The following is a 23,774-nucleotide window of genomic DNA, read 5'->3' as shown; positions in this document are numbered from 1 at the left end:
CATGCTAGAATTGTATTAACCAGAAACATAATACATGTGTGAATACATAAACAAACAAAGTGTCACTAGTATGCCTCTACTTGACTAGCTCGTTTATCAAAGATGGTTATGTTTCCTAACCATAGACATGAGTTGTCATTTGATTAACGGGATCACATCATTAGGAGAATGATGTGATTGACTTGACCCATTCCGTTAGCATAGCACTTGATCGTTTAGTTTGTTGCTATTTTTTTCTTCATAACTTATACATGTTCCTATGACTATGAGATTATGCAACTCCCGTTTACTGGAGGAACACTTTGTGTGCCACCAAACGTCACAACGTAACTGGGTGATTATAAAGGTGCTCTACAGGTGTCTCCGAAGGTACTTGTTGGGTTGGCGTATTTCGAGATTAGGATTTGTCACTCCGATTGTCGGAGAGGTATCTCTGGGCCCTCTCGGTAATGCACATCACTTAAGCCTTGCAAGCATTGCAACTAATGAGTTAGTTGCAGGATGATGTATTACGGAACGAGTAAAGAGACTTGCCGGTAACGAGATTGAACTAGGTATTGAGATACCGACGATCGAATCTCGGGCAAGTAACATACCGATGACAAAGGGAACAACGTATGTTGTTATGCGGTCTGACCGATAAAGATCTTCGTAGAATATGTGGGAGCCAATATGAGCATCTAGGTTCCGCAATTGGTTATCGACCGGAGACGTGTCTCGGTCATGTCTACATTGTTCTCGAACCCGTAGGGTCCGCACGCTTAAGGTTTCGATGACAGTTATATTATGAGTTTATGAGTTTTGATGTACCGAAGGAGTTCAGAGTCCCGGATGAGATCGGGGACATGACGAGGAGTCTCGAAATGGTCGAGACGTAAAGATCGATATATTGGATGACTATATTCGGACATCGGAAAGGTTCCGAGTGATTCGGGTATTTTTCGGAGTACCGAAGAGTTACGGGAATACGTATTGGGCCTTATTGGGCCATACGGGCAAGAAGGAAAAGGGCCTCAAGGGTGGCCGCACCCCTCCCCTTGGTCTGGTCCGAATTGGACTAGGGAAGGGGGGCGCCCCCTTCCTTCCTTCTCCTTTTCCCTTCCTCTTTTCCTATTCCATATGGGAGGTGGAATCCTACTAGGACTAGGGAGTCCTAGTAGGACTCCACACTTGGCGCGCCCCCTCCTAGGGCCGGCCTCCTCCTCCCTTGCTCCTTTATATACGGGTGCAGGGGGCACCCCAAAGACACAACAATTGATCATTGATCTCTTAGCCGTGTGCGGTGCCCCCTTCCACCATAATCCTCGATAATATTGTGGCGGTGCTTAGGCGAAGCGCTGTGACGGTAGAACATTAAGATCGTCACCACGCCGTCATGCAGACGGAACTCTTCCCCGACATTCTGCTGGATCGGAGTCCGGGGATCGTCATCGAGCTGAACGTGTGCTAGAACTCGGAGGTGCCGTAGTTTCGGTGCTTGATCGGTCGGGCCGTGAAGACGTATGACTACATCAACCGCGTTGTGCTAACGCTTCTGCTTTAGGTCTACGAGGGTACGTAGACAACACTCTCCCCTCTCGTTGCTATGCATCACCATGATCTTGCGTGTGCTTAGGAATTTTTTTGAAATTACTACGTTCTCCAACAGCCAGGTCCATGATTACCGTCAAACATGTTAGAATTCTTGAAAGCCTTCATCGTCCGTCAGAGCGGCCTCCGTCAGAGCGGCCTCCTTGAGAAGTCGGGGACTGCTGCGGCGGTGCCTAGTCCTTCACGTCACCGGAGGAGTTGATGGTCTCCTCCTTTGCAGAGGAGCCGGTCACCGTGGACGCCGACAGGACCGAGAGCGTGGGCGGCGGCGCTAAGAACCGTCGGTGGGAGAGCTTCCTCCTACTCTGCCTGCCAGGGCGGAGCACCATGACTTCGGTATCGCCTGACCTGGCGTCGCAGAGGAGGGGCTCGGGCAAGGAGACGGGGGAGGGGAGGGGGCCAATGCTCGGAGAAGGGGAGTGTGGCTTTGTGCATCGCCGGCGCACGGCTTAAATAACCGCGACGAGGCCCAGGTGAAGGGGCGGTCAGCCCGCTTCAATGCGGCACAGCCGCTAGAGTTGGTTCCTCGGGAAGCGACGTTCACTTTGAATCGGCGAAGCCCGAGAGGTCACGTCCGTCAGCGCCGTCATCCTATTCGGTCAAATCGTGGCATCAATGTTGGCCGGTACATGCTTTGGGCTGACATGAATGTGGCGCGACACATGGGATGAAAAAAGCGCAGGAGGGTGGTCGGCAGTTTTGGGTGGCCAAGGCGGTCAGAAGCGGGTGTTCGATAAGATTTTGTACAACAAATAGTATGAAAGTAAAAGGAAAAAAAGAGTTGGTCAATGATAATTTGCACCAATATCTAATAAGTTGAGAACAAACCCATCAATTTATTATGGAGCAAGGAGTGCCCATGTTCATCGACATCACTTTATGTGATTAAAAAGAAAACGAGTACTAATGAGCTAATGGCCAGTTAATTGATTAAACATATAATTAGCTAGCCCAACTTTTCTATGTGTGTACGTACTGCATTTGCATGGCCCATGCGTGATGGGCGATGATTGATCGATCCAGGGACGCGGTGGACACATGCTGGAAGATATATATGGAGACATGAATAATGTGCGAGCGTGGCAAGATTGCATGCACATTTTTTTAGTGCGTGCAAGCATCAAATTTGGCCAAAGTGGGGCTTCACCACGTACGCTAGACAAGCCTAACAGATAAACATCAATGTTGTTGCCTTTACACGCAGACATCTCTATCTCTTCCAACAAAATCGGAGCGGCCGAACAACCGAGGCTTCGCATCCTTCCGATCTCTCGATGCCTATAAATACACGGAACGAAGCCTCGCACCCAGGGGGACGGACGCACGGGGAGAGAGACGCCGCAAGGCCGCCGCCATTCGCCAACGCACACATCCATCAGGAGATCCATCCATCCACCAACACACACATCCATCCATCTACGCGCCCAGTACTCACCCGCACACCTCTAGCATCCAGCCATCACATCTCATCCATCATCTATCCACGCACCCAAGATTCAGGTACAATGCAGGCAGCCACGCAAACGGGAGACGTCCAGATCGCATAGACGGACGAACGCAGCCGGGCAAGAACACCGATGCCAGCGACATGGACACCAAGCTCACGTTTCCAAAGGGTGAGATTTTGATCTAATACATCTATTTCCTTCATTCTCCTTCACATCCAGCATGCATGCGCGTAGCGGAGAGTTTGTGCCGGTCACCGGAGACAACACCCGTGTGATCCCGTCGCCGCCGCCGGAGATGACTACACCGGAACGGAAAACTGCACCGACACCGTCGAAGTTTGTCTACGCCAAGCCTTTCATTTTTAGGTGTCATGTTCTTGTCTGGAGATGACTCAGGAGCTGCCGGAGCTCGCCAACGACACAACCCAACCGCTAGCCCCGGTGCTCTATCATGGCAGTCTACATGTCCCTGGCGAACAGGTCACGATGCACAGGTCACAATGAACATGTCACCAGTGCACAGGTCCACGGCGTTCCGATCGCGGTGCACAGGTTTGGTGTCTTGCTTCGCGTATGAGACGGCGAGACTGAACCGGAGCTCACGACGATGCAGCCCAAAACCGTTCCCTCCTCCGAGAGGCACACCCATCGTAGCGGACAGGTCGCGGCGTACAGGTCTCCGGTGTACAGGTTGATGGCGTCCCGATCGCGGTGAACAGATCTAGCGTTTTGCTTCCCGGAGAAGAAGACACAGCCCGAGACTCGCCTTTCTCTTCATGGTGTACGGATTATCGACGGAACATGTGTCTGCAATGACGCGGCCCACGACTGGCTCCTCCTTCATGAGGCGCATGTCCCCGACAGATAGGTCAACGACGAACAGATTACAGGCGTACAAGTTTTGCACCACGTTCTTGGAGGAGACGGTGTGGCGGAATTGGAGTTCACTGACGACGTAGCCCGAGACTCACTTCTCCCTTCGTGGCGTATAGATCTTTGTCCGAAAAAGAGTTTGCAACGATGCACGCCCACCATGGCAAACAGGTACTTGGTGTACAGGACCGTGGCGTCGCTGGCGTACAGGTCACTCTTCCGTGTAGCACCAGCCCAAGGCGATGCGGCCTCTACAACGCCACCTTCCACGGCCCCGGGAGGCGGCACCTTTACCTTGGCAGACCGCCAAATACTTGGCGTCTAGCCGAGACGAGGCGCCAACCACCTCGACCATGCCAATGTGAGAGCGTGTCAGTTTTTACACAGACACCGGTCTCTCCAAACCATTACTCCCGCAAGGTGTAACCCCTTGAACACCCCGATGAAGTAACCGGTCGTCGAGAAGTCTAAGCCGAGCGCGACCCATACTACCCCAACACTAACTACTCCAACGCCGCCAAGACCGACGAGGCACGGCGGCGAGGGCAGGCACGTGTATCGACGAGGACACGGGCTCTGCCGCCGCCCACACACATCATCAACATCATGCATGGAGAACGCGAAGCGAAGACGGCGAAGACGGCCACACGGCTTAATCGGAGGTATCCCGTGGAGCAACCCATGGGAGTAATTAACCAGGAGCCTTCCGAGGCCCCGGGAACCAGGTGATCGCAATCGCCACAATCAGGCTGGCCGTGCTAGTAGGCCACAGAGCACACCTTTCCCGTACCTCTTTTTCATTGTGTACTACGGTACACTGGCACGCCCAAATATTTATTTTTCCCTGTCCTGGCGCAAGAGAGAAATACGCTCCCCTTCCCTTTTTGCGGAGTCCTAGATATTTTTCTCGTGTCAAACAAATTGGCACGCCCGGTGGGACATGGTTCTTCTCCCATCTTTGCTGCGCAACAATGGTCGTGAAATTCGTCTTCGAGTCTTCTTCAGGAATATGAGAGGGTGCCAATCGTTGGGTGCAATTTTAATTTGCCTCGTCATCGTCTGGAATTGGAGGTCAAATTCGTGTTCATAAGATGTTGCTATTGTCTGGGGGCATTCATTGCTCAAAGAGCAAGAAGGTGACGTCTTTACATAAGGCAAATCTATGAGCAGGGGCACACTCTATACCCAAGTTCCTCGCTAAAAAGGATAAGTTGCCATCAACAATTAAGAGGCTTGGTAACTTGTAGATGTGTGCCAAGCATTCTTTGTTGGTCCGCGAAAAAGGGAAAGCATTCAGAGGGAAGCGCTCGCACAGAGGCAGCGACTACACGTGTCGACGGAGGCCGTGGGCACCCCGTCGACAGACCATGTGCCGCGCCTCGGTGCACTTGTAGGCTGCAGACGATGCGCCAGCGTCCGCGATGACGACGGACGTCCGCCGGCGAGCCCGGCGAAGCCTTCTCGCCACACACTACACGGGCATTCATTTTCATCATAATCAATCTTCTCTATGTTTAATCTCTCTTTTCATCTCTCGTTTCAGCGAGGAGACCCAAAAAGGAGGAGACGCGCCCGCAGGGTGGCAGCGTCAAGGAAACCGAGGAGGACCGTGTGCTTGTCCAACCCGTAGCCGGGCCAACTGCGGATCAGGCGACGGCTTCTGCAACGATGACGGATGTCCGCCGTCAAGTCCGGCAGAGCCCACGCGCTGCATCAACATAAGCATCCATCTTCCTCATAATCAATCCCACTGTCTGTTCTCCCTTTTTATCTCTTATTTCAGGGGCAGCGATAACACATAGTGCGCGCCCTGGCGAAGAGAGGCAACATGTGTTGCAACATCAAGGAGATGGAGAGGACGCGCCCACGACGGTGGCCAGCTCGCCGGGCAACACACATGCCTCTAGCCATGTCTGAAGGCGACGGAGGACGTGCCTGTCGCAGTGGCGACGGCCAACCCCGTGAGTCCAGAAGCAAAGGAGCACGGTGATGAGGGGCCATGTCCTCTGGCTCGATCTGTACGCCAGGCTCGATGGGCGGACCTGCAGTGGCAACACATGCCCCAGTGGATGCGATGCATCTGAATGCTTCCATCATCTAGCTATGTTCGTCTTTGCTTTAAGGTCTAACACGCAGAAGGAGCGAAGAGGCCGCAACTATATGCACCAACAGCAGTCACGACTATACGCGCCAATGATGACCGTGCACACCTTGCCAAGGAGGGCAACATGCTCGGTAGCCGGGACGGCCACGGATGACACGCCGGCATCCGAGACGACGACGGACGCTCGTCAGCGAGCCCAACGAAACCTTTCATATGGCTGCCACACGCATCCTTCTTTATCATTGGCAATCATCACACTATTACTTCTCTCTTTTCATCTCTCATTCCAGTGAGGAGATGAGATGCACCCGCATCAGTGGTGCCGAGGAGCGACTACCCAGAGCACTCTACTGGGAGATGCACACACACAACTAGGAGGCGGTGAGTACACGCGCCGATGGTGGCCGCGGGCACCGTGCCAAGGAGAACCCTGTCGTGGGTACAGGCGTAGCCGGGACACACCGTCGCGGGTGACCCGCCGGCGGTCACGGCACCCTGCATGGCAACGAAGGACGCGCACCGGAGAATGAACCGGCAAAGCTCCCTTCAATCTGCACCAACAATTGCATCCTGAAATACCCGGATGTGCATTCTCCCATCTACACCGACACAAGACGCCCCGACGACTGCAACTCCATGGACGTGCCAGGCGCCACGATGTCGACGGCAGTGAGGCTGTCGGTGACTAGCTTGGCGCCAACTCCACCTCGGCGGTGACGTGGAAGGTATAGCCGGCGTGCGGCCCGGTGCCATCTACACCGCCACGACAACATCGAAGCTGCTGGCCCGCAGCCAGGTGCCATATCCAACATGCCGGCATACAACCCCTGCGCCATGTACACCTCCATGGCTGTTGGGTCAACCTTGGTCTTCCGGTGCACGCAACGGCAGCAGCAGCATTTACGTCTTAGATGCATGCATGGCTGCATGTCAGCACGGCAGCAAGTAAAATCTTTTTTACTAGCAAGAGCAGCAGGCGTGCCTTAGTAGCTAAGTAGTAAGAGGTCAGCAGTGACGTAGTTCACTTGTTTGTCGTCAGCCTATGCGTAGTATAGTCGGTTCATTACACTATATCTAGGGCCGATGCCCATCGTTGTAAGCAAGGCCGTTTCATTTCTATCCAGCCAAGCCTCAAGTGTAGTACTACTACATATGCGTGTGTGTGTGTGTGTAAGCAGCACTTGCAAGTGTGCTTTGCCATTCTGCTTGTTGCTTCGGTAGTATACTTGAGTGCAAGTAGTAGTAGGCTAGTACCACACAGTCGCTGCCCTATGTAGTTCATCTCATCCTCGACTTCGTCCGATCCTGAGTAGCCAGCTACTCTGTACGTAGTTTGGGCCAACAATGGCGTTGTCACAGGGGTCGCCGGCATGCAGCCCAGTGTCCTCACCATCTACCTCAACAGTGCATCTGACAAGTGGGCAATGGAACCTCCACAGAGACGGTGGCGGGAACGATCGGAGCTTGCTTGCGTATGGCCGGCTGCTAACTCTGCCCTCACACTACCTCACCAAATATGAAGATTACGCGATGGGGCTGCCAGCTAGTGATCCGGCCTTGCCGTGGACTACGGCTTGCCCTTTTGTCTTCTTCATGTCTTCATCAACCATCTCCTAGCATGAGATGCACTCCGTTTCAATCCACGTTGTCTCCCTAACGATGGCAAACGACAACCGTTACACGCATGCGCCCTGAGGCAGCGACCACGCGCGCCAACGAAGGTTATGCCGAGGTAGGAACTGTCGGCATCCACATGTAGACGTCTTCAACCAGCCAAGAGATGTCTACATACTCACGCATATGGCATCAATTAATCCAACATGTCGTTCAAGTCAAACCAAGGTAATTAAACATTGATTTATACAATATTTTGCATAGTACAGGCATATGTATTTTTAGGTACTGGATGATTTAGCAACATTAAGCATCATCACCATCATTCTGGGACGCGTGCCCGCAAAGCCAGAACCAGATGTGTCTCCATGGACATCATTGAGTGGGTGACATCAACATGTCACACCACTCAGCAACCGCGGCGCTCGAGCCATCCTCTACAACTTCCATGTTCAGCACTCACAACTACACCAGGGCCATCGACATCAACCCCTGGCTCGATGAGGAGGACCGCTACATCAACATGTTGTCACCATCTTCATCGGCTTTACACCCGGCGTGGATGCCGACTACACCGACATGCCGCCATTCGACTACATCGACACGGTGCATCGGTCTCCATCTTCATCAACTCTTCATCTCGCGAGGACGCCGACTACACCAGCAAGCTGCCATTATTCAACGCCAACCGTCTACACCAAGCGGAGGTCGTCCCCGTAACTGCGACGTCCCTAGGTCTACATCGACATGCTCATATTGTCGTCATCTTCAAGCAACGCTGCCACACGGCGACACTCAAGTCTACTCCGACTTCTACATCAACACCTTTCCCCAACATCGTCCAAGCTCCGACGAGGCGAAGCCAGTTCACCGACATGTCTCTCTTCCGATGAAGCTACCCGTATCTTGCCGGGCACTGACGAGGCGAAGGCAAGACACACACAGTCCGACACCGACGAGGTGGACACCACCAGGCCGGGCACCGACGAGGAGAAGGCCACCCATCTGTCTGAGCTGATGAGGCCAGACATCTTCATCATGGACATCGACAAGCCGGAGGGATACAGCTAAGTATCGCCGGATCGACGGACGTACCGCTCCACCCTTCTATGCCACCACATCATCACCAACCTTCCTGACGAGAAGGTCTTCACCGTCGACCTCGATGCACCATGGGAGCTCTACTTTGACGGCGCCTCCCGCACGGACGCCGACGCTGACGGAGCCCGAAGGTGAAGGGCAGGCGCATGTTCGGTGTTCAAGATGCTGCAAGGAGGGGTGATGTATCACTCATTTTCCCTCCTCAAAGAAGAATGCTCAAATAATGAAGCGGAGTATCAGGCACTCATCTTCGGCCTTCTCATGGAGCTCTCCTTGGATGTCTGTTCTTTACGGGCCTTTGGTGACTCCCAGCTCATTGTTCGTCGAGTCAACGACATCTACGAAGTTCGCAAGGCTGAACTGGTGTCGTACTACACTGCAGCCCGAAACCTCATGGAAACATTTCAACATGTTGAAGTTCTCCATGTCCCGCGAAGCAAAAATGCACCTGCTGATGCCTTGGCAAAACTAGCGGCAGCATTGGTGCTCCCAGATAATAAAACCATGCAGGTAAATGTTGAAGAAAGGTGGCTCCTCCCAACTGTTTTGGAGCTTATCCCGGTGGGGTACGAAGTCAACACCATCATGACAAACGCCGTGGAGGAAGACAAGCGGCTCCAACCCTTCCTTGACTACTACAAGCATGGAAGACTTCCCGACGACCCCGTCATGAGATGCCAACTACAACGATGACTCCCCTTTTATGTTTATGAAGCAGGTGTCCTATACGGGCGATCTCATGGACAAGAGGACCTTCTTTGGTGCGTCAATTGAGGTGAAGCCAAGAAGATCCTCCAGGAGATGCACCATGGAGTTTGCGGCGGGAACCAAGGAGGAGCTAAGATGTATCATAGCATACGTCTTGCAGGATACTACTAGCCCGACGTCATGGCGAACTGCCTGCTGGTGGCCTGGTCATGCCACAACTGTCAAGTACATGGCGACTTCAAACATCTGCCGCCAGTCCCGCTTCACCCTACTGTTCCCTCTTGGCCATTTCATGCCTGGGGAATCGACGTCATCGGCCTCATCGACCCTCCATCATCCCGGGGGCATCATTTCATCCACGCCGCGACGGGCTACTTCTCCAAATGGGTGGAAGCCGTTCCACTACGAGAGGTGAAGAGCGACGACGTCATCAACTTCATAGAGCGAAATATCATATACCGCATCACCTCCGACAATGCCAAGGCCTTCGAATCCAACAAGATGTACGGGTTCATGGAGAAGTACAAGATCAAGTGGAACTACTCCACCGGCTACTACCCTCAAGCCAACGGGGCGATCGAAGCCTTTAACAAGATGCTCAGCAAGATACTCAAGAAGACGGTGACAAGGCACAAGAGAGACTGGCACGATCGCCTCTTTGAGTCCTTATGGGCGTACCGCATTATAGTCTGTATCCCGACACAGACTAGCCAATTCTCTCTCATTTACGGGAGTGAAGCCATCCTGCCACTGGAAGTCCAACTACCCTCTTTACGAGTGGCTCTCCAGGAAGGACTCACCTAATATGAACAGGTACAACTTCGTTTCCAGGAGCTTGACGGCCTCGAAGAGGAGCAACTTCATGCCCTGCAAAACCTGGAGCTCTACCACTAGAACATGGTGAGAGCCTACGGCAAGATCGTCAAGCAACGGGTATTTCGGAAGGGCGAGTTGGTCCTTGTGCTCCGTCGACCCATCATCATCACGCATAAGACGAAGGGGAAGTTCGAGCCAAAGTGGGAAATACCATACGTCATCGAGCAAGTCTACGACGGGCGTGCATATGAACTGGTTGATTCCCAGGGAGCCCGGCCTATGCCCCCAATTAATGGAAGGTTCCTAAAAAATATTTTTCTCAAAATGTTGCCTTTTTCGTTGCCTTTTTTCCTTGGGGAGACCCTTTTCAGTGGACTATCGGATCCATGATGCACTCTTCATTGCATGTTGTGGATATTTTTTCTTGGTCTTCCCAATTTTAGTGGACTTAGTCCAACAAAAAAATGGCTTTCTCCTACCACATCATGTTGTTGATTGAAGTTTTGGCTACCCTAGGACTTGTCGGAAGGTGGCACAATGTGTCAAGTTGCAGGTGGAGCGGCTCCTACACCCACAATGCACGACACGTATCAGGCGTATGCTTTCGGAGGTAGCGAAGACGATTACTTAGGCACTTCTGAGCGCCAAGACCCGCGCCCTTCATGTTTCCTGTCATGCTTCATGTTCGCAGAGGCTCGCATCTCAGGGGAGACTATTGGAAAAGATTCATCATGGCTACCTGGACCAATGCAAGTTGGTTCGGTGCCTTGCCACATGACAACCCTGGGATACGCCACCAAAAAGCTCCAGATAAAATGCCAGAGGGTTTTCTTAGTCCACAGAGGTGAACAGGTGCCTTCCAAGTTCTCAAGGTGGGTCTTCGAGAAGTCATGGAAGAAGAATCCTCAAGAAGTGCAAGTAGAATCCAAGAAAAAAGTTCAAGCAAGTTCATGAAGTCCGTGGCCAATCAATCAATCCGCAAAAAAAAGAATCCAGAATCTCCAAGAAGCAATAAAAAAATCACAAGAGTCCAAGAACCAGTCAAGTTGTCCCAAACAGTAAGAGACACACTGAAAAGAAGGCGGAAGGTAGATGTTCACCACCCCTCAATAAGGCATGAAGAAAAATCACCAAGTTGTTCTCCCAAAACCATCTACCCTGAACCTACCATACCCAAGTCTCTGGGTTCATGAGGCATGTACAGGGGGCATGGCGAGCGCTGTGGGCCCCTCCGCACGATGATGGGCTAGAACATGAATTTCTGTTGCCTCTCGGAAGCATCCCGAAACACGGCGTCTTCATACACGTACACCGAGGGTTATGCAGTTGTTGAATTTTAATCGTCATGGTACTTCGACGATTCCCGATGACAAGTCCTTCGGTAGCCTTCTCGGATGTCACACCTATAGCTGGTGTATAACGGGAAAGCTAACATTTTAAAACCCAACCAAACCTTCCTTTTCCTTTCTCTTGGTTCACTTTGTTTCTTTGGGTGTTTCGAGTTGTTGCGCTTCCCCAACGTCTTTTGCAGCCAATGAACAGATACTTCTCGGCATTGCTTAAGGCAACCCAACGTCGAGTCTGTACACCAACCAACAACATAGGCATCGGGGGCAACCCCGTACGCCTGTGGATGTCGATGATATCCCGACGGCATCCCGGCAACCAATCATCTACACCAACATAAACAATGGGCATATGAAGGAAGCACCTAAGCTTATAAGGGTGGTGCCGATGTCACTCCGGTACCTCGTCTCCAACAACAATGAAGCTTGGGGGCAATATCGTCCCCTTGATCTTCCATAAGGTCGATGGTGTCCTGGCATACCACCCAGCGATGCACTATTCACGGTGAAAAGGAAGCTGTCGATGGTCTACTGACGCCTCACCTACATCATCATATGAAGATCACGGTAGCAGTGCAATGCGCCAGTGCGGCTAGCATGAATCTGTGAAACCCCTCCGATCTCGTTGGCTGGCAACGCAGTAGCTAGGCGGTCGCGACGAGTTCGGTAAATTCTGTTTTGTTTTCAGGACAAGGCATGTCGTTTCACCACAGAATGAAGATGGAGTAGGGCTGTCTCGGTGGCTGGCATCGTCCATTGGGCGGCCACAACGAGCTCCCTAAAGAATGCGCGTGCAGAAGAACATACCTGCAGCTACATCACCACATGAAGATCACGGGAGCAGTGCAATGCGCCAGTTCGGCTAGCATGAATATGTGAAACCCTTTGATCTAGTCGGCTGGCACTGTAGCTGCTAGGTGGTCGCGACTAGGTTGATAAAACTCTCCAAAATGTGGCACGACAATTTGCTACAGAATGGGTGCTACCTGAAGTCATATTGTTGATTTTGCGCCATGGCTGCAAAATGGCCCAACAAGTTGCCTTGGTAGGTGAAAATGCGGAAGGATCTACCCGCACAATCTTCAAAAAGAAAAAAAATCAAACCAAGGCGGCAAGAAATTGCGCTAATTGGTCACATATTTCTTGTTGACTATCATATTCTTTCTGAAAATACAACTTCCATTGGAAATATCTTCAGTTATTACTATTTCGTAGGAATACCAATTTAACGACCAAATATGTCATTTTTAAGAGACAATAGTAGATTAGTCAATACATGGCGATCTCTGTGTGATGTCAAACCAGTACACATAATTTACTTTTGTGCCTCCTTCTAAGATTCACATGTGCACGAGACATCATGGCGTGCCTTGTCTAGGCATTGCCCTATTTGCTATCTCATTGAAAATCGATGATAGCTACTAACCTCATGTCTATAAGCCCTTATTACTTGAGCATTGACTAGATTAATTTTAATTGCTTTAATTATTCTTTGACTCTTTGTATCGTACTTTAGTTTACATACCGTTTATGTGTCCTAATAGAAGGTAGCACCAAATAGAATAATTTCCAAACTCCGGTTTAGGTGTAAAATCACGACAAGTCTAGTTGTGGTAGAAGGGAATGACTAACCGTAGCTCCTCAAGTTTGACAAATATATATAGATGCTACTTCCAGAAAGGTACTACGGTGATCCATGGTCATCAGAAGCTATCATCATCGAGGAAGTAGCCAATTGGATGCGGGCAATCACACGGAGGCAATGGAGATCAACCGGTCCGAGGACAGCAACAAGACCTTCAGCGTGTCAAGATCAAGCATCACTATGAGAGTGTATTGGAAATGGACAACAAGCTGATACTTTTGATCCTCCCTTGCCGGCTCTTCTTCAGATGTTGATTACGTATGATGCTTGATATTTTTCTCATGGTTGCACTAGGGTGTCATAGAGTTACACCCAAGGCAACTCTAATCTTAATGGTGCAAGCTCGTGAGCATGCCAAGCGTGCTCCCCAAATGACTTAGCGCCCTCAACTTGGTGCAGGTTCGCAAGAGGCATGGTCTAGAGGTTAGCTCTCCCATGCGACACCGCACACAATCGTCGGGGTTTCGAAAACGAGGGCAAAAATGTGAACTTCCACAATGATGCATGAGGAGGCAGAGGTAGATGGAAATCGGCGGTGAAGGTTAGGGTTGCCATTTTGGTCCTTCTAAAGCTGCATGGGTAGGACATGTGAGGGCTAATCATCATCTGATTGGCAACTAGCCCACTATTGGAATCAACCGTATCAATCACTACCACATTAACATAATGCATCCGTTATTTGTTCATAACTCATAATTAACCCCATGGAGCAGCTAGCAAAAAATGCATGCTATCTTGGAGATGTGGAAAACGAGAGCAGCATGGTGTGAGTAACTATAGCGGTGGTGTGTGGGTGAGGAAGAGTCAAATGCAATCTAGTGTTGATAGCTAAGATTGCCTTGCTACTCGTTGTAAAGCCACTTGGCTAAGAAGCAGGAGAGCTAACGAAGATATGATCTTTAACCGGCGCACAATCCGAATAAATAGATAACTTGTTTTCCATTAATGTGTATGTTATTGTTTAATGCGTGGCAAAAGTAAGATGTAAACTTAGCATGGATCGAAGGCTTCATTCGCTCGTGAAACACAGCGCGAGTAAGTGAGCATGAGTTAACTGTTAAGAATACTAGTAGAATGCCCATGCATTGCCACGGGCTCTTGATATATTTTACCAGAGTTACACATTGTTTTACATTATCACATTTTTAACATGTAACACAAACTGAAGTCCATTATTGCAATGTAACAAACTAAGTGATGTTACAACTTAACATCTATTACAAAAATATTAATATCTAGATGATGCGCTTAAGAAATTCTTTCACAATATCAGGAAAGTTTCCTCTAGCTTCATTCCCACGATGATTTAGCAAGTATAATAAAAAATGCTTCCTCAATTCATACCCATCCTGCAGAAAAAATAAATTTAGTTAGTATGAAAATTTCACGCCGAAAGTCTTAAAACATGTAACCCACAATACTCACCACGCAAACCGGCTTGACCAATTCTTTACCGTTCCACCAGAGCATAAAATGAAAAACAAAATAGTCAGACACATTCCTGAAAAACATGAAATTAATAATATAAATAATATAATGATAACAAAAGTAAATAATCTTGTTATGAATTCATTACCCGTCTATACTCGTTGGAACACCGGCCGGAAATAAACGATGCCATTTAGATATATCGGAATTCCACCCAGGCAGCTTTATTTCGAGTGCTTCTTTGAAATCCCTTGAAAAACTTTTTAATTTCAGTGAATGCCTCAAGTTTTTATCCTCTGACGATTGTGATGATTGAATAGGATCCATAATATATAGACGACGTGCCTCTTTGTCGATGACGTACAATATGTATCGGCCGATAGATGCATAGGGAAGATAAATCTACAAGTGGAGCTATTAGAAACAAAAACAAAGCATGATAAAAATGGACATAATATTTTATTTACCTTATTGCAAGATGAGATGTCGGTCTCCATCCCAGGCCAGCTATCAAATAATGTTGCCAATGTCTGGATAGTTTCCTTCTCACAAAACTTTTGACCTCGTGTTGACTCTAGCAGCATGGACTAAGTAAAAGAAGACATATTGTTTCAACATTTTGATACTAATGGCACCTAGAATGAAGAGTTACGGTAACTTACACAAAATCGTAGATCCATGTAGTGTATAGAAGGGTCTGTGAACAATACTCCCTCGTCACATGCCAGCATAAGCACGGCGGTGTTGAAGCAATCATTATCCATGGGCTGCTCCATGTTAAGTATGCACTGAAGTTTCTTAAGAGTTAAACTCATTGGATCGGGTGTGGAGCTCCGGACCCATACCTTCCTGTAATTTGGATGGTAAGAAGAACAATAATATACATCCGCACATTAAATATTGATACATGATACTTACTCCAAACACCCAGCATCATTGATCGACATGATGTAGTTGCAGAGGCCGGCAAGTATTTCACGTTGGTCCGTGGGAATGGTAGTGATTGGGGCAGGACGTTTGTCTTCGACCACGTCAGAAGGATTATCCAGGATCTCAACATCAGAATTAGCTAAAGTTTCTTCGTTGACAGGTTGATGGTACATGGGACATCCTCTTAGCTTATTAAGCTCTGAATCGAGCAAAATAATTGATAATTTTTGCCAAAAATGTTTCATATCCTCCTACAAATAAAATATGAAAACAATTTAGAAAATATTTTGATAATTTTTTTTGAGATAATGTATAAAACTGAAATACCTGCGTGAACTGGTCTGACAGTCCATGTGATGACCAGTATTCCATATAGTTTAGCATAAACAATCCACATGATGCGCTATAATATGATAAAATAATGCTTTAGAGTGCCACACAAATGAATCTAAAAACAAACCATTATCACAAGTGCTTACCCATCGGTTTGTATTGCCTCATGAATTTTCTCTACAACCGTCCATTTTGTAACATTGAGATCAGGCCACTTATGACCTCTGATAAACTCCGGACTATGCTCTGCAAGTTTCAGCCATTTCTCGAGCCCTAGTAACTTATATATATATATATATATATGCATATATATATATATGTATATATATATGAGAGATGGTAGGGATGAAGTCAAACAAAATAAATGTTAAGATGAGAAAATAAATAGATAGTTACTGTAGTAGCAAGGTCATTGCGTTTGACATTCTCACCAAGTGAGTCCAATACTTGGATCTCTCGTTTTTTGGCGTTGGCAACTGCTAGATACCAATGGTAGCCCGACATGTTAATTGGAATGAATAACTGGTGTAAATAAGATACAAGTCACAGTCACAATTAGATATAGTTATTAATAAATCATTAAGCATATGAACTAAATAAAAACAATTCATAATTATATGCATGGATTACGAGACAAAACTAACCATATCTTGTTGTAGATAAGTATTAACATGATGCACAATGCGACGATATTTTGATGGGTCTATGTTTCTTTCCCCGTCTTCTTTTATCTGGCCCGATACAAACGTGCTAATAATGTGTACCTTTTCACCCGCCCTGTCTTGTAAATGCTCGTGAGCAAGCATGCAATATATGTAAGCATTTACCACCTGCAAACAACCATTAGATTATATATATAAATTATGATATTTATATATAATCAACTAATTACAAAGTTTGTGCAATTGGTCTTACACCGTCATGTAAGAACATGTCATTTTTAATAAGGCATTCCAAATTGTCAGTTGCTAACAAGGCATCTCCAATGTCCACAAACTGGGTATTCTTAGGGGCAGACTTGATTGATTCGATGACTGTAATATCTTCTAGGGGTACAAACATAGTCTATGAAATTCATAAAAAAGTGAGCCAGCTTAGTAAAATAAAAGCCAAATTAGTTGAATACAAAAGGCAATATCACAAAAAATTGTTGATAATAATATTAAAAAATACCTTGTGGGATAACATGTAAATTAGCATCCTTTTTTGGTTTATTATGAGATATAACTTCTTTAACATGATTATGTTGTGAATTTCTGGCCCCTTGCAGCGACATTGCATCTGAACCCTCAATGGATTCTTTCCGTGCATCTCCAGAGTCCATATCCATGTATACTATATTCTGGAAAGAAACAAAAATATAAATAGATAATTCATTTTATCACATATAATATAGATACAAAGTAAGGTTAGCTTTAGGCACCTCTTCTCGCGGTGTTTCAGTGCGATCTGTCATCGTTGCATCAGTGCGTATGTCGTAACCCATCAATTTATATCTATGATGAAATATATTTAATATTTTTCACGGCATTATAAAACTATATATAATATATAATATAACTGAAACTAAAACTAAAACAACTGTTTTATCTGATAATAAGAAAAGCATTTGGTTATATTATAAAAATATGCTGCTTAAATCATTTCACAAATAGAACAATTCGGGGAAAACAACAAACTATAATGTTCATTTAAGTTAGTAGGCGTTTGAAATTGCTTAAACTATTTTAAATAAAATGATGGGCTATGGAAAATTGACAAACAAAAACTAAAACAAACAACCCAAAATTAACAAAGTTTATTTGTTTTTTATATGATTTTGTTGTGATACCCTTAATATATGTAACAAGCATAAAAATATTTATTTTTTTGAACCATGTTTATATATATACAATTTTGTTTAATTACAAATCCACAATTACATTGTTTTTGTTTAATATCATTTTGTGAGGTACAAAAATAATTACAACAAAAATCATCCCAACATTAATAACAAGTATACCATGATGAAATATAAATGATATTCCCTACTTCATCATATTATTATATGTAATATATAATAAATATAAAAATGATTGTAAAACAACTTATTTGTATGCAAAAAAGATAACCTATTTGATATTATTAGAAATATATGTTATTTAAATAAATGTCATGCCCCATGTTTCTATAAAAATGTTCAGAAGTTTTAAAAAACCTCTAATGACATTTGAAAAAGCTTTTTGCTTTTTACATAAATGTTCTTGATTTCCAGAATATGTTTGCATATTTCATAATATTTTATTCAAATTATGAAAGTGTTATTGCTTTTTAAAGAAAACTGGTATATATTTTTAAAATAAGTTAGGTATTTTCAGAATTTGTTCCTCAGATTCGAAAAATGTGTTTGCTTTTTATAAATTTTTTTGGATTTACCAATAAATGTTCTGACTTTTCAAAAACTATACTGGATTTTCAAAAAAAAATATTGTTTATTGAAATTAGTTATCAAAATTAATACAATGTTCATATTTTCAAAAATTGTTCACGTTTATGAAAATATTCTGGATTTTTTAAAAAGGTTATGATTTTCAAAGTTTGTTCTCAATATTCAAAAAATGTTTGTGCTTGTAAAGAACTGTTCAGGCTTCCAAATTTGTTCGGGTTCTTTTTAAATGGTTATCATTTTCCAATAAACTGCAAAGATTCAAAAACTGTTCGATGTGCCAAATTTGACTAAATTTGTCAAAATTATTATTTGTTTTAAAGTTTATTCTCAAAATTTAAAACATGATCGTGTTTGAACAAATTGTTTGCTATTTTAATATTTGCTCACTATTTTAAAAAATATTCGTGTTTTCAATAAGTTATATTGAAATTCAAAGTATTTTTCGGTTAGATTTTCAAAAGAGAAATAAAGTGATGAATCAGAAAAGAAAGAAAAATAAATAAAAAAGAAAAAAAAGCCGGCCCATTCGGGACGAAACCTTTACATGGCCCAGCCCCCCTCCTAGCGACGACCCACCTTCCCTGGCGCGCCCGGCTTTTCCACCTCCCCGCGCGTCGGCCCACCTCCCCGCCTCTCCACCTACCCCGCCGCCTCCCTTATCCAATCACTCGCTCCTCTCCCCTCCACTCACTCCCCCCTCGCCCCACTTCCCATCCGCCGCCTCGTCGCCGCGTGCGTCCACGGGTTGGCTCCCGCGCGGCTCCACCCGGCGAACGCTGCATCTGGCCCTCTCCTACCTTCTCCACTCACCTCTCCTCTCCACTCAGTCGCCACCTATCGCCCTCTCACCTCCCCCCGACGCATCACCGCGCACGTCGCCTTTCCCGCAACCACCAAGACTCCACCCAGCGACAGATGCGCCTTCGGCGAGCCGTGTGCGGCGGAGGGGACGCACGCAACGAGCTTCATCGCGCATGCGCGGCTGCTGGATCCGGTTGTGGTCGGTCCAGATCCGCGACATTGCTGGTTTCCTGCGATTTCAAGGTCGATCCGAAGCGAGGAGGTGGGCCGACGCGCGGGGAGATTTCAAGATTCGTTGCTGGTGCTTCGATCTGCAATGGCAGAAACTACGGTACGCTGGTCCGAACCCTTTCCTCCTCTACTTCTTCCATTTGTGGATTCCCTTGCCTGATCTCCTCCTCGCCTTCTGTTTTGAGGCGGCTCCCCGACGGCATACGCACGGGCCACGGTGGTGCAGCCTGTCGTCTTCATCGCCGGCAAGAAGCACCACCACGAGGTGCAGTCACGGTGGTGCAGCATGTGGTCTACATCGTCTACCACTCCGCCGTCTTCCGCAACCAAACCCCCGCCCTCTCCCCCACACCCACTTCCGCGGCAAGGTGAGACAAACGGACCCTCCCCCCTCCCCCGTCCCCTCTAATGGCCGGAGGTCCGCGGTTTGCTGTAATTTAGGGCTAGCTACTCGAGCGTGTACTGCTACTACGTTAGCTTTAGGGGAAGAGAGATGGATTTGAGACAACAGATCGATCGAGCTAAGTGTTTTCAGATTGCTTGCGCATGGTCAACTCTTCTGACGATTGCCCAAGCTACTACAAATACTCCCCTGGTAGATACAATCTCGGTCATGCAGTGTACCTACGTAATACCTTCCATTTTCTTGTCTTGGGGACATGTATTTTTTAAATTTTTTTAGTATTTTATCCTATTTTCTTACTATTTTTATAATTTATGATCCTACAGATGCGAACTGGCCCACTTTGCTAAGTATTTAGGACAGTTTAGTTAATTGATCAGACTCTTTATTATGCAGAATTTGGAGGTTTGCTAACAAAAATAGCTCCAAGCTTGAAATCAAATTAAGATACAATTGCATTAAGTCTAACTGAACCTAGCAATAGACCCTTACATCTAAGTATTGACTGACATAGCAACAAGGTGGTTTACATGCACTTTTAATGAGCTATGTAGCAAAAGCATCAGTTTAGTGTGAAACATGCATGCGGCTAGCTGCAGTTTAAGTTTTGTACCTCAGTTATTTAGGTGTGGCTAGTTTTCTTGTCGGCTTCTTGCGTCTTATATGGTGAACATACACAATGCTATACGGTCAACATACACAAGGTTATATGGTGCACACAAAACAGCAAAGTCTGTGAATTAGTTACATATATGGTTTCTTATCTAGAATATGGAATGTTGTCTTCTAACAAAAAGAATTAAAAATCTATGTGTATAATATATTCATTGCATTATCTTTGCTTGGGCACTCCGTGTCATTGATCAACACCTTTAATACTTCTATATCTGTGACTTTTGATAATGCGGCATATAGTTGCCCAATGCAGAGGACTTGCTTAGGAACATAAAGGAACACCTTTTTAGGGATTGACCGTAGCTTTTATTTATTGCCATTGCGACACTAACTCATGGAGCATATTGCCGCCTTTTCAGCACGAAGGGCAGTTTTTTGAGCATCTATCTGACTAAGCATGTTTTTATCTACTGATGCTGGACATCTATGGGACACTTGAGGCCTACCAGTGATGCTCACTAAATGCAAATACTCAGCAACACCAGAAAGAAGATAAGTGTTCTTATTTGGTGTACACGATTGATATGCATTTAGTTATAGGCTAAGCTGGTTGGCATGCATTTATTTATTGATGTACATGATCAATATGATAATTTGCTGCCATATTTACAAGACACCTTTCTTCCATTATACTTCCAGACATATCACAGTTTCTCGTATTTTTGTTTGGTCAAAAAATTTTAAGTCCACAAACTGAACAAAGAAAAGGAACTAATGAAATTTACTGGTATCCAGGATTTGAAATGTGTTTGTTTATTTGTTTGTTATCTGCCATGTTCATAATAGCATGCATGCTTGTATTGCCATAAAATGTGCTTCAAAAAATCATGTGTTCAGATTTGCATGCATAATGTTGTAGGTGAACATACAGATAATGAATGATAAAACATACTTTCGATACTATACCTCAACCAAACATTATCCTAATATAACAACTTTTATACCTTAAGATAAGCTAATGATCCTGAATCGTTCATACCTAGAGGAACTCACCTCCTTGATGTTGCTTGCTTACACAAGGTTCTCCTTGTGAAATTTTCCTCCAGGTCTGGCTGTTGTGATGGCCGAAGGGAAATCAAGGAGGGGGACGAGGAATGGCAGAGGAGGTTAACATATAAGGTTAGGCCATGCGAAGGATAACTGGATAGCATAACATGGCTTAAAAACTATCTACCATATATACCTGTAAGGTGCAGTTCTATTTCCTTTTTCAAACTAAAGGTTACCTGGGAATAAATTAGAAGATATGTCCAAAATCAGAACTTACTAAATATTTAAAATTTTGTATTATTTAAATAAATAACTTTTAATTGCTTGCATGCCAAGTTTAACTACCACAAAAACGAATTCACGACATGCACACTAATCTTTTTCCTGCTTAGCTATTTTTGTAATATTACTTAATTTCGTATTTTTGTAGTAATGTACAGTCTACAAATACTTTGTGCAGTTGTAATATATGAGAGATCACACAAGTTCGATGAATGATCTCAATTCCATATTTTACATGATTTCCCAATGCCAGAGGTAACCAATACTAATACTGGATGCATGAAAATAGCTTGCTATACAGGTTATTTGTGAACCAACACTAACACATATTTTTTTAGGAAGTAACCAATATATAACTGATGGTGGCAGTACAATACATATATACTGGATAGGTCTGGGCAATATGTAAAACTGAGAAAGAACGAGAGCTCTAGGTATGCTGTTGTTATTGCTCATCACATTCCATATTGCTCATCAAATACAAAACTGGAATGTTCAGTATTCCTTTTTCACGAGCTCTTAACTATTCCACTCAATCATATATATTTATAGCATAAATATGATCTGCTATGAGGTGTGCGCATTTTGATACTTGTTAGCACTGTGGTTGTCAATGGATGTTTGGTTGTTTATTTGTAGATGGAACTATTGTGGGGTATGGATAATGTTTTTTAGTTTTTGAGCTAAGTCACTACTACTTTAATTAAGGTAGTTATGGATAATTAGTTCACACATAGGAAATTGATATGTTGCAGTGTTTACCAGGCATGGCGTGGTTTGCCAGATCGTCACCAAGTCCCCAACACTGTCACCGGCCGGACCTACGACTATACTAAGATGAGTCTTCATCTCTAAAAGCTTCTGTAAACTCTATAATGGATCTATTATTCTAACCAGCAATGAATTTAAGTAGCAATTTCGTTTCTCGATGGTTAGTTGTATAATTGTCTGCCAACACTGACACTAATTGACAGCCAACCATGACCATCAATTTAATTTCACTTATTAATTTCCAACTATTTTTCCAGATAAGGCTCAATATATATGAAGCTATGAAACTTACATACGACCATGACTTGACTCTTGGTTGTGAATTATAAATGGAGAACATGCAGCCAATGTTTTTGAATGATTTTGCACATGAATTACCTGGTTATTTTTCACTATGGGTGCATGTGTATTATTGGGTTTGAGCCTTAGGCATGCAACAATGAGATCTATTTGTATTGTCTTGTTAACTACTTAATCCGAAATCATTCATCAAGTTTGATCTTAAATATTATCACAATACTTTTGATACAACAAAAATTATTTCAACTTGCCATGTGGAAAATCCAGTAAGAGCATATCCATGTGTATGTCTCCTATGAATGGTACGGGATTTGCAAACTTAAAAGATATTAGAATGAAACTGATTCATGTCTTCTTATATTCTTCCGTAAAGCACTTACATAAAAACAATGTGATGTCCCTTTCAAATGAGGAAAAAATAAGACAAAAAGTGTAAATGATCCTTTTAGATGATTGTTAGGTTTATTTTACTTTGTTATGTTTCCACTCTTTTTGCAACTGCATTTCGGAATATGTGGTTCTTCTATTCCAGACTTTCTTAGTCCCTTAATTTGGAGGTATAACCAAATGAGTGAAGTTTTCGTGTTGATAGCTAAGATTGCCTTGCTACTCGTTGTAAAGCCACTTGGCTAAGAAGCAGGAGAGCTAACGAAGATATGATCTTTAACCGGCGCACAATCCGAATAAATAGATAAGTTGTTGTTCCATTAATGTGTATGTTATTGTTTAATGCGTGGCAAAAGTAAGATGTAAACTTAGCATGGATCGAAGGCTTCACTCGCTCGTGAAACATAGCGCGAGTAAGTGAGCATGAGTTAACTGTTAAAAATACTTGGGCTTGGCCCAATATATAGTTCCAAATAAATCTCAAAAGTTCATGTATGGCAAGAGGTGGAGGTGCAATTGTTAGTCCCGCCCCACTAGTAGAGATGGAGTTTCACATCCTTATATACGGAA

General features: G+C 45.2%; 1 long non-coding RNA gene across 1 annotated transcript; it reads left to right on the top strand.

The window, feature by feature from the left end:
* The first annotated feature begins 2,912 nt into the window (after positions 1 to 2,912).
* Positions 2,913 to 8,977, top strand: LOC125555376. The gene is made up of 2 exons (XR_007304681.1): positions 2,913 to 3,206; positions 5,455 to 8,977. It is a non-coding gene; the product is annotated as an uncharacterized LOC125555376 (long non-coding RNA).
* Positions 8,978 to 23,774: the final 14,797 nt, after the last annotated feature.

Source organism: Triticum urartu, chromosome 5 (genome assembly GCF_003073215.2).
Source record: "Triticum urartu cultivar G1812 chromosome 5, Tu2.1, whole genome shotgun sequence".
Lineage (NCBI taxonomy): Eukaryota > Viridiplantae > Streptophyta > Magnoliopsida > Poales > Poaceae > Triticum > Triticum urartu.
This window is presented reverse-complemented; position numbering and strand designations above follow the sequence as displayed.